Source organism: Hibiscus syriacus, unplaced genomic scaffold, assembly GCF_006381635.1.
Source record: "Hibiscus syriacus cultivar Baekdansim isolate YM2019G1 unplaced genomic scaffold, ASM638163v2 tig00112383_pilon, whole genome shotgun sequence".
Lineage (NCBI taxonomy): Eukaryota > Viridiplantae > Streptophyta > Magnoliopsida > Malvales > Malvaceae > Hibiscus > Hibiscus syriacus.
The window spans coordinates 4,423,262-4,432,813 of record NW_024063319.1 but is presented as its reverse complement, the minus strand read 5'-3'; the positions used below and the strand labels follow the sequence as shown (position 1 = coordinate 4,432,813).

General features: G+C 32.8%; 1 pseudogene; it reads left to right on the top strand.

The window, feature by feature from the left end:
* Positions 1–5,203: 5,203 nt before the first annotated feature.
* Positions 5,204–8,025, top strand: LOC120178873 (annotated as a pseudogene).
* The last annotated feature ends 1,527 nt before the right edge of the window (positions 8,026–9,552 follow it).

The window sequence follows — 9,552 nt, the reverse complement described above, 5'->3', positions numbered from 1 at the left end:
ATGTTTTTTTCGTAAATTAACCATATATGCGTTGTTTTGTATTCTTTCCAATGGTCTCGCAAATTCTGATACACGAAATAATGACATTTCGAGAGAGAAGCATATGACACTAATCACGTTGGAATACTATTGGAATATTTGCAATTTTCTGAGGAGGTCTGGGTGGATTTGGTGGCCACCTGCCATCCAGTCAACTGTTTGCCTTCCCAAGGTTGCGAAAAGGGTTGCCAGTCGATAATATGCCACTTTGACAACGGACATGATAGGCAAATGGTGCACTCCCTTTAGTGACGAATTTATTGCCTCAACCAAGTTCATTGCCATGTGACCATACCATCTACCCCCATCAAATGATCAAAGCCATTTCTCCTTTGGAATTCTAGCAAGGTAGTTGAAGCCCTCAAAATTCATGTGTCTCAGTTCCTGTATCAGATCTTCAAACTCACGTACGGACTGTGTGTAACCTATCAATAAAAAGTGGAATAATTAATTTGAAATAATTTTTGTAAAGATATGGTAAACTGAAAAGGGTGAAAGATGTACCCATTCGAAGCACCATTAGATGATCATCTTGACTCTTGAATTTCTGCAAATAGTTTGTGGCAATATGTTATAAACAATATCGATGATAAATATTGGGGGGTTGGCAAGACGGGCCCATACGCTGGAGTGTGTATTTGATACCAGCGCCTCTGTCAGAAATAAGACAAATCCCATCATCTCTATCATGCATCACATGTGATAGAACATATATTTGTAAGTTCGTAAGGAAGAATTCCCCAAGAGTCGATATCTTCATTTTCGACAATTGCGAAGACGATTGGAATAGTTTTTATGTTGTCATCTTGTCCAACCGATAATAACATTATTTGAGTGTATCGACCATATAACCAAGTGTCATCGATTTGAACAATCGACTTGCAGTGTCAGAATACATTAATGCATTGCGAAAAAGTCTAAAAGAGCTGGTAGAATTGGAAGACACCTTGTACAACACAATCATTTCGTACGCCGAGATTGTTTCCAATTTCATAATTGTTCCTGGAATGTGTTTCTACATCAGTTTAAGCTATGTTCGCAATTCATTGTATGATTCCTCCCATTGGCCGAACAATTTTTGTTGGGCCCAATACCTTGCATACCATGCTTTGTGGTAGTAAACTGAAACATGACACCGAGAGATACATCACCGATCATTTTGCCATCGTATATACCAAAACAGTAAGACTTTCTCTCATCAAAATTTTAGTTGAGTTGTTACCTGATAATACTGAATTGTGATTGTTTTATTTCAAGAACCTTGTGGGTTGCAAGACGCAGGTTGTATGATGCGAGATCCTGGTATCTCGTATTTTGCAAGATGTGTGGTTTTGCTAACGTACTATAGATATCACGGGATGTAGAGTGTGATTTTCAATGAAAATATTTTGATTAATAAAATAATTTATTAAAAATATTTCGGTTTTAAAGAACAAAATAAATAACAGCTAATAATGCCCATATCCACCAGTCTGCATCGTGGTGGATGACGAGTTTGACGCATAATTATGGTTCCTCTTCTTCTTCAGCAACCTCATCATCATCAAGATTGACATGTGTATATGAAATCGATCCACAATTGGCACATGAACCAGAATCGGTGTAGAATATTCTCTGCAGCGGTGTTTACTCAACAATACCATATCCAAAGATAACCGCTAATTGTGTCAGTGGTGAATTCAACTGGTCAAAGACGTCGATGAGGAAACCTTCCGAGAACTGCCCCATTTGTTGAAATACTGATTGAGTTGAGTGGGTGAAGACAGATCAAGGTGTGTTAACGGTGTCTGAGGAGGTCCTTGTGTTGTTGCCGATGAGAATGATGCACCTTGTTGTCTTCTTTTTCTCTGCCTTGACTCCCCACCACGTTGCCTCCCATTCCATTGGCGACTCTGTTGAAGAACATATAATTCTCACGATTGCTCCTCATCGATCAATATATGTGCCATCCCATATTCTTGGTACCACCGCATATAATCGTATGTCACGCTGTGGTCGAATATGGGTAGAGTCGTGGACGTTCTCTCGAATCTTCGGACCCACTCTTTTAGATACACCGCATTATGGTTCGCTCAATTAATTTCCATCTTCCCTTGTCGTGCCAGTCGATGCAACTCATCCAAGCAAGGTGGATATGGCGGAATAAGTTGGACACATTTAAATTGTCGAAGGATACGCTCGGTAGGATGCCACTCGACTATCTCATACAAGATCAGCGGGACTGACACGATGTACACGTGTGTATTAATCACCTGAATCTCATGTGGTATACAGTTGGCAATAGCAGAATCGCAGTAAGGCGTCTACAGGAACTATAAACATAAATTACATAACTTTGTTAGCTAAAAACCTCAAATAAATTAAATTATTCTAAAATTATAAGATAAAAATCGAAGGAAAATATTTTATTACATAATGTTCAAATTTATGGATCAATAGTCTGAAGTCTTGTTGATGTGTTGGTAAGTGACATAAGAGGTTTCATCAGTCCACCTATCATTAATACAATAGAATTGCATTATTTATTAGTAATATTAGAAAAAATAGATAAAAATTAATTTTTTACCTCTTAAGTAACATAAATTCATATGGGAGATGTGTCTTAAGGATCATACATAAAAATGGCATTCAGATCCAGGCCCACAACTGCAACAACAATAAACACCGTCAAATGATATTTTTCGTCGGATCTATGGCTCTACAAAGCTACCTGAACAAAAATGCAAAACTATCGACCCTCAACTTATATTTCTTGAATCACTCAAATTTTGCAAACAATTCAACCACATCAGATGCACTTGATTTTGGGATTTGTCTGGCATTAATATTCCCCCAATAACTCGTAGTATATGTGTACGAACAAATCGCTTTAAAAATTAATAAAATAATATAACTACTTAATTTACAAATAAATAAATTTAAATATTAATAAATATTCATAGATAAAAACATTTATATTTACATCCTTCACTTCATGCTCTGCATTTTGGCGCAGGTTCGTAAAATTTTCATCCAAAAAATTTAATTTTTATTTTTCCACCATCGCATGCATCATCAGACGGATCAATTCCGAACAATATCTCCATATTTCCACCAAAGCATTTATAAGTGGAGTATACAACTTCACACCGTCACCAGTTACACTACTGATATATCTGAAATACGCTAAATGTAAATAGTCAATATTATATGCGTGTGCATGATTTTTCTCTACACGTTCATATCCCTACGTAAATATTTTTATTACAAAATTTAAATAAATAAATAGTAAAAAATATTAATTAATTTATCTCATCATTTCGCCTCCATTAATCGAATACGTGACTTCGATCATGTCTTAATAGACTCGCCGTCGTGATATGAAATCTTTAAATCTTTGAATATATGAAAAGGGATTGGTATGGTGATGAATAGGAGTGGATGACCCTATTTATAGCCCTTCTCTCACCCGGGGAACCGCGGTTTTAAATGCAACTCGCATCCTGCAAGATGCGAGTTACGTTGAAAACACTCAGAATTTATTTCGTTCCCAGTACCTCACGGTTTGCAAGACGCGAGATTGCTCTTTTATCTTTTAAATTTCTAAATATATTATAATTATAATATTATTAATTATTTATTATATTTAATATTTTACACATAATTTTTATTATTTCAAAATTTTAAAAATATATTATAATTAGTTTTATAAAATATCTATTTTAATTACTATATTTATATATTATTATATTTTAATTATTTATTATTTATTATATTAATTATTTAATATTATTATATTTATTTAATTTCTACGTTTTAAATTAGGATGCTATACTGAATTCGAAAGAATCTCGCGCTTTACAGGCCGCGAGATCCTCGTAAATCTCGCGATATTTTAGATCATAAAGGTTATCACGCACTTCGCAATACGAGAGGTCATTTTATTCAATTGTTTTATTGGCTTACCTGGAAAGTGTGTCCATGTCTGATGTATATCGCGTGTTGGAGGCTACGAGGATTTAACATGTTTGTAGGCATGAGACTGTCCTATGAGAATGATTTGGGGTTATTCTTTCAAATAATTTTTGGACAACCCTATTTCTTTACAGAATTATTTATTTGGGATTTTTAATATAAAATTGCCTTTCACTTAATGATAAATTTGTTGTGATTATATTGAAAACTAATAAGGTTGGATGCGTAAGATTCTTAGAAAGCTTAACCCCTAGTTTGAATATGTCAAATATTAATACGTGCGAATTATAGATTTAACAACATATATTGAATTCAAATATTATTTTTTTTAACATCCTATTTTATCATTGAAGTCATTTAATAGAGAAAAAATATTTTTAAGTAAAAATAATTTGAAGTGTGTATGAATACACAAATATGCATTGATTACTTAATAATATTTATATGTATTAATTTTTAGTTAAAGTATATTGGTGGTTATCGAATTTTTAAGTTCGGTAAAATCGGGAAAAGAAATATTGGAGTCATTGGTTTCAAGTGAAAGCATCTTGAAAGTTCAATGACCATAAATATAATTTATCCTTTATGTTTTAAGATTTTTAAACATGGAAGAGCTAAAATTGGTTGAAATGGAAACTAGAGAGGTGCTTTGATTAAATAATTTTTATGAAATTAGCTGCTTTCTCTCTCCATCACAACAATATATGGAAGCTATTCCTCCACAAAGAAAAGCATTAATTCACACATTTTGTTTCTAAGGTTGAGACTCACAATAATGTGAATCGGTCACATTCATGCTTTGGAAAATCTTAATTATTATAAGGTTATCAATCAATAACAATAGAAAGAAAAAAATACATAATATGGGTTGCTAAATATGTGTACTAAATTATATATAATACGTCAATGTATTAGAGAATTAAAGAATTCAGAACGAACCGTAAACGTAGCAAAGCTATTCTTTGAATTTCTAATCAATAATTCTAGTGGTCACCAAGCCTAGTCTTGTAATGAACAAAACCCTCAATTTTAGGGTTGATGCAGAACTTTGGGGGATATACATGGGTTTATGTGTGACTTGGGATAAGAATTTTCGGTGGATCATTATAGAAAGTGATAAAAAGGAGGTGATAAATAAGATCTAAAGTAAGATAGACGTGGGGAGTTGCTCTCCGATGATGGTGCACATTCAAGATCTCATTAGCCTGGAATGGCAGCTGAAGTTTCAGTGTGTGTTCCAAGGGAAGGTAACAAGGTTGCAGATGGGTTAGCTAATATGGCATGGTCGTCGATGGTGGCTTTTGCCCTTTATGAAGATTTACCGGATGCAATTCGAATGAAAGTGGAGGATGAAGCAAGTGGAATGAATTAGCGGCTTTGATGCCAGCATTTGTATTAAAAAAAATGAGTAATTATAATTCATAGAATTTAATCTATGGCGTTGCTCATTACAATATTAGGTTTGGTGATCACATGGTGATTATAAGAATTTTCAAATATCACATTATCTAGATACGAGTGTTTTTGAACATTTAAATAGTCTTTTAAAAATATATTTATTAAGCGATTGAAGAAAAGGTTAATGTATGTGCCACTCATGTCGTTCGATTGTTTGTACTTGTGCAAATACATATTATGTTTATCTTTTTGGACAAAATTCATAGGATATTTTTATATTTTTAACCTGATTAGTATTTAAATTATACATTATTTTATGATTAATTACTCATTGATTTGATAATTTTAGTTGTTAACTTGGGCCTTTTCATTCATTTTCGATGTAGGATATTGAATTCCAGAAATTATGCTAAGAATAACGAAATCGTGCAATTTTTTATTTTTTTGGATTCATGGTCAGATTAGTGGGCATGACTTTGGGCATGACTTTGGGCATGACGCATCTGACGAGGCGATGACTCAGCACCTTCTAGAAGGTCCAGTCAGCGCTTCTAGAAGGACGAATGGGTTTTCCGCGTTTTTGAAATTCGAATTCAAGTTAAACTCATGTTGTTAGGATTTTAGTTTAATTATTTTAAGAATTATCCTTAGGAATTATCTCTTGTTTTTAGGAATTATCTTTTCTTTGTTTTTATGATTTTTAGAAGGCTATAAATACTCTTTGGGGTAAGCCTAATGGATTCATCCTTTAATTTTTCTTTAGTTTAATAAAAAATTCTTTTTCTTTTATTTTTGTTTTCTTTAATTTTCTTTCAAACTGAGGGCTAAAGGGATGACTCAATTCTAACGTGAGTTTTGAAAAGCACTTGAATAAATTCGAGATATCTCTCTTTGTTTTATGGGCTTATTTTCAAATCAAAAAAATTTTAAAACCAAAAAATCGACATTGGTCTGAATGTTGTTATGGTTAATGTGGGAGGAAGGATCGGCTTATTGAAGCACATTCGACTTCCTGGAGCACACTTAGCAAAATTGTTTGCTAAGAGGAAACTAAGATCGAAACCAATTATTGTTGAAATAACATAATTCGAGTCGGCAACTTTTTGAACATCAATGTTTTTAGATCTACAACATTATTGTTGCTTAGATTAGTCCACAAAATGACCGCGTCATAACCTCTCTTTTATTACGTTAAATTTACTTTATTTATTAATTGAGAACAATGAAATATTTTGATGCAAAAAACGACTGCATCATAACCTCTCTCTTTTTTATCATTTTATCCCAACCTTTAAAAGATCTAATCGACGTCTATCACATCAACATAAACCAATTCTTACAACAAAAAAATACTTTTCAAAACAGGTTTTTTATATAAAGTGGGAAAGGTTTAAGGGACAAAAGCTGATTTAAGGCTAAAGAACAATAAGGAATGAGTGTAACAAAAAATGTTATAAAAAACATGAAAAATTTATTGAGAGCAACCTAAAATGTTAAGTTTTTATTAGTATTTTTGGTTGAACAAAAAATATTACATTATTCATAACATTTTCGGTTGAAAACAAAAAATGTTACATTATTCGTAATATTTTTAGTTGAACAAAAAATGTTAGAAAAAGTTAACACTCTAGATTGGGTTCAACTAAAAATGTTATATCTTTTTATCACATATTCTATTGCGCACATTTCCTACCGTTATTTGGTCTTAAATTAGATTATCGCACAACGAAACTATTCTAGAAAATGTGTTTGCCCTATGTGACAAAAAAAAGTTCATCCTAAAACCAATCTAAAGCTAACGTTATTTTATATTTATATATATATATATATATATATATTGGTGATATTTGAAGGGTAAAAGAAGCCCACCCCTTAATAGTTTCTCATCTTCTTCCATCCCAAAAGCAGCTCACCCCTTTCTCAGCTCCCCCCCCCCCCCCCCCCCCCCCCCTTTCCCTTCTTTGCAATCAGCATAAAAAAGTGGGTGCTTTGGACTATATTTCCGATTTTAGTACTATTCATTCCAAAAGGAAGAAGCGTAAAGTAATGCAGGTCTCTTTTAAATTACATATTTTCTCTTTTATTTAGCTTCTTGTTTACATTATATTATACATATATGTATGTTGTTTGTTCTTCCCAACTGGAGATTAATTATGCTCTCTTTACTAATTTGTTGCATGCAGAAAGTATAGATAAAGGTTTAAATGGACTGTGATGGCTGCGAAAGGAGAATAAAAAACGTCGTCTCCTCCATCAAAGGTTTCAAAACAAAGCTTTTTTTTTTCTTTTCAAATTTCTGCCTTTTTGGTTACTACTATACCAAATGCATCAATGGTGTTTAGGGGTAAAATCGGTTGAAGTGAGCAGAAAACAAAGTCGAGTGACTGTGACGGGGTACGTGGAGCCAAACAAGGTGTTAAAGAAAGTGAAGAGCACAGGGAAGAAAGCTGAGTTTTGGCCTTACGCGCCCTAAAGTTTAGTGGCATACCCTTACGTTGCTCAAGCTTACGACAAGAAGGCTCCTTCAGGGTATGCTAGAAACGCTGTGCAAGCTATGTCTACTCCCAGTGCTGTAGATGAGAAGCTTGTTACCCTCTTTAGCGGCAAAACACGAATGCTTGTCCCGTTGTGTAGGAGTATCTTATACTATAAGGGTGAACTTATAAAATTTTAGAAAATGAAAATAAATAATTACCGAAAAAATATATATAAGAATTTGAAAATTTTAATAAGAACAAACTCTTTCATTTATCTGTCCTTGATTATATTTGATGTATTGATTATTTATATACTATCAATTTGTTATGTGATGTAAGAAGCATTCCAAACAAACTTCTCTTGAGTGAAGAACTAACATAATTCTGTTTTTGATATCAATTCAGATTCGAGCATCAACAATTTTAATAAACCAACATTCACATAATTCGACAAATCACAGGTCTCGCTTAACCACTTGATATCGAACTCAAAAGAAATATATGAGAATGAAGCATATGTAGTAGTGAATCAAAGCAATCAAGTACCAATGTGAACTAAACTGAAAACAAATCTGATACTTAAAAAACATCACTATTTTATGTAGCATACCCTTTTCTACTCTCGTGATCAACAGTGGCTTCTAGTAGCAAGCATAAACACTAATGCCACCAGTCAACATGAATACCATACCACATAACAAGAATTCATAAAGAATCTGGTGAAAGAAAACTATAACGATTTCATCAATCTCAGAACTCATCAGTAAACAAGAATACCATGCTATCGGAGATTGTTACTTTCTTGAGGAAAAATTGTGTAAACAACCAAGACACAGAGACGCGCCTTTTGAATCATTGGAAGTTGCATTCTAAGAAGCTTAGAGTCCCAAAATGGATCAAGATGGGATATAACCGAGGGAGAAGCAAAGCATGCAAGAGAGGGCCTTCTATAGCTGCAAAATGAATCTTGCAAGTCAAGAATGTCGCAACCGTATTTCGGTTGGGCTCCGGAATTGGGCTTCGACTTGAAAAATGTGGATTGGAGTCGCCACCGACCACTTTAAAACGAATTTAGGTGGGTCGGACACCATCTTACCTGATTTGCGTTTTACCATAAATATGATGGGTTCGGGAGTCGGTTACGGTCAAGGAAGGATTAACACCCTTGAACCGCCTTTTCGATACCAATTAATTTATCGATTGTCTTTAAACGCGAAAATTAAAAATTAAAATTGGAATTTAAAATATTCGATTCGAATTGCTCACCTTTGATCGATTTAAATGATGACCTTTAAAAGATAGAAATGTTAGATATATCTTGAAAAAAAAAATAATAATAATAATACAAGAAAATAATAATAGCATATATCATAAATAAATAAATAAATAAGAACAAGAGTAAAATTAAAAATAAATAAATAATATAAATATAAAGATAATAAAAAAATAGAAATAAAGGGAAAAAATAATGGTCAATATATATATAATTATAATAAACAAAACCAGTGAAAAGAGGGGAAAAACATATAGATATACATATATATAAATAATTATTTATATGAAAAATATATAAGAAAAGAGAATAATATATATAATATATATATTATATATATATATATATATATATGCATAAGTGACTGAATTGAATGAATCAAAGTAAAAGGTGGATTAAGAGAATTCGGAA